Raw genomic sequence first — 3428 nt, 5'->3', positions numbered from 1 at the left:
TTAGTGTGTACTTTTATTGTCATCGATGGATAGACCACCAAAGTGTAATTGTTGAGAGATATTGGTGTGTTGATCTGACAAAGGCTGACCTTTTAAAAGTCCAGCAAACAGCTCTCCTGGATCATAATATATTTCAACCTCCTCAGCTCTCATCGATTCATCCACCTACATAAACATACATTGAATTGTAAGGCCAATATTTTCATAATATCAACAATTTTGAAATATTATTAATGTGTTAAAGTATTTGTTAATATATTTTGACGAAGTAGTACCTTCAAGATGCCAAGGCCATAAAACTGGATCATATGACCAGTAGGAGCATGACCTTTATAAGGTCCTTCAAACTTCAAAGTAACCCCAATGTCTAAACTTATAAGCAATAACAGGTGGTCCTGAATACACAGAGATCACCTCCCATGCGAATCCTCGAGGAAATGCTGATCGAAATTCATTGTGTGATGATTCAAAACTCTCTTCATCTGCTTTGTAATATGTCTGGAATTCTTCTGGTAGTGAACTCTTTAATAAGGCATTGTAGCTCCCTACCCTTAATACTTCTTCCCCTGTTAACCCTTCTCTTCCTATATATATATATATATCACAAACTTTTCAGAAAAGTTGATCTACGATAATTTATTGTGTGGCGGCCTAAAAAGAAAGGTTAAGTTCTGTTTTTTTAGTTACCCTTATTGATGTTATAAGTTTTCTTTATTGTAGTTATAAATTACCTTATTTTCAAGGCTATTAGCTCAAATGGTAGAACAATGTACAATTTTGTACATGGTGTGGGGTCAAGCTCTACGTAGCCTACTACCTATATTACACTTGTGTATTGGTGTATATTTTCATTGTTGGTGTTGTTAGGATCGCATTTTTCAATGGGTAGGGTCACATTTATCCTTGAGTAAGGTAACTTTAGTCCTCGAATAAGGTCACTTATATCTTTGATCTGGTTCACTTTTATATTTGGATGTACAGTAAAATACCGTAGATCGGGGCACACAAAAGTTTTTGTATATATATATACCACATCATCACATAATATATACACCTTTTTTTTTTCCGATTGGTCATAATATCTTTCCCAAATACATATCCAACCACATTTACATGCATACTTACACTTTTTTCCCGTTTTTGGTTCTTTGGGGGTTACTCCACTCATGGAGGTGAAGCCTTATTTTATTTGCTATTTTGATAGTTTTGCCCTTGTTGTGCAAGGCTTTTCCCTATGTACATTTTAGTATGTTAATAATATAACGTCGTCGGCTTGAGTAAAAAAAAAAACAATATAAAAGTAAAAATAATTACAAGTATTGAAATATATATAGAGTTATAGCATTTTTCGTTGAGGAAGTACAAGCGCATATCAGATATGTATGGGCAAATACATATCAGAACAAAAGACAAAATAGGAAAAAGGACAAAAAAGAAATTAAATGATACTTTTTTAAACAAAAATGGTACTTTTTTTTACAGAATTGTACTTTTTTTTAACATGAATGATACTTCTTTTTTTGTCTTTTAGCTATTTGTCTTTTAGTTGATATGTGTGTTGCCACACATATCTGATATACGAAAAAACAACCTCTTTTTCGTTCCCCTAAATATGTAAGGAAAACTTAATGACTCCCATGTAATAATATACTCCCTCCTTCATACCTGGAATACTCACACCGATTTGACCGATAAATTGTTTAAAGTAATTTAATTGACTTATTTTTTAATTAGGTGGTACTAGTTGATATTGAGTTTTTTTTTAAATATAGTTAGTGAGAATTTTTTGAGGGTGGTGGAGGGTGAGGGTGGTTTTTTAATGTTTTTTTTAGATGTTATGAATACAAGTGGTACCTTAGGTAAGTGAGAGAAATAATATAAAATTGGAAAAATATGTCATTTAAAGTGTCAGTATTCCGGGACGATTTATAAGAAAAACGGTGCGAGTATTCCATGATGGAGGAAATTGAACATTGTTTAAGTATCACAATTTCTGACTTAATTTATCCGAAGAAAACTTTTACTCCGTACTAACAATAATTTAATTTTTCCATAAAACTAAGGCTATGTATGTCGAATTTAGTTTGATAAATATTGATACTTAAACAATAACAGGTTTAAGTAAATTTAGAGTACTTTAAAAATTCTCGATTTATAAACTTTTCGGTTTGAAAAAGAAAAATAAGAGGTATAAAGTCGTTAAAACAAAATTTTTGTATAGATTCTTCTACAAGCTCGAACCAATTATGGGGCTACTACTATGCTGACCCTGACCGAGATGAATTTTTGGGAAGCCCTTTCCCACTACGCTTACGATCCGAATGGGTGCCAGCGGTAGTGGGAGTTATGCTGTTCCCTGGTCAAATGCGGGATCTACTCCATGAGGAGCGGTACAGACGTAGATGACAAGACTACAAGAAAAAATCTCTTTTAGCGACTGACTTTTGCGACTACCATGATTTTCAATCGCAACTTTTTCTTTTGCCACTAACGAAGACCGGTAGTCGCAAAAAAATTTACTGCTTTTACGGTAGTCGCTGTATAATCCCAAATTTGCGACTGACGTGTCATTTCTGCGACTAAATTGCACTTGAAAACTCAAAAATCATTTAATTTCATTTTAAAATATTTTGCAAGTGCAATTTGCTACTGATTTGGTAGTCGCAAATATTTTCTTAATATTTTTAATAATAAAAAATAACAAAATAGAGGAATCACTGCTTAATTCGGTAGTCGCAAATACGCTTCGAATGTTTCCTGGCTTTGGGGATGTTCCGCACATGTTATATGTTTTTAACTGTATTTGTAATACCTCATATTTTTATAATATTTATAAATATATTTTTATTATATTTATAAAGCATTTTACGATTTTTAGAATTTATTTCGCATTTAAATATTATTTTAATATATTTTAATTATTTAGAATAAACAAATTTAATTTTAAAGTCGGGAAATTTAATGGGTCGCAAGTAATTTTAAAAGGTTTGGGTTTTAAATGAAAATTCCAACTCGTTTTATTAATCAAGCCCAGTCAAGAGGATTTAATTCTAAAGCTTAAGGCTAGCCCAATCATTTAAATGCTAAGCCCAATACCAAATTGCCAAGCCTAGCCCACTAGTGATATGAGAGCCTATAAGTAGGACTCTCCTCATTAAATGACCCCCCTTATTTTTCATAAACCCTCTCTTGCTTTTCTTGCCCCACACTCCTCCTCTCCTCTGCCTCTTGTCCGGCCAAAGCCCCGCACAGCACGAGCAGCCCTCGTGCCTCGTGCCTCTCGCTCGCCCACTCCCTCTCTTGCCTCGCAGCCCGCAGCGCGCACTCGAGTGCCCTGCGCTGCTGCTCTGCTTACTGCCCCTCTCGCCCTGCTTTGCTGCTGCCCCTCTCGCCCAACCGCACACCCCCGCGCCCAGCCCGCGCGCGTC

General features: G+C 34.9%; 1 pseudogene; it reads right to left on the bottom strand.

Annotated features, from left to right (window-relative positions):
- Nucleotides 1-1168, bottom strand: LOC110797111 (pathogen-related protein-like; annotated as a pseudogene).
- Nucleotides 1169-3428: the final 2260 nt, after the last annotated feature.

Source organism: Spinacia oleracea, chromosome 4 (assembly GCF_020520425.1).
Source record: "Spinacia oleracea cultivar Varoflay chromosome 4, BTI_SOV_V1, whole genome shotgun sequence".
Lineage (NCBI taxonomy): Eukaryota > Viridiplantae > Streptophyta > Magnoliopsida > Caryophyllales > Amaranthaceae > Spinacia > Spinacia oleracea.
This window is presented reverse-complemented; position numbering and strand designations above follow the sequence as displayed.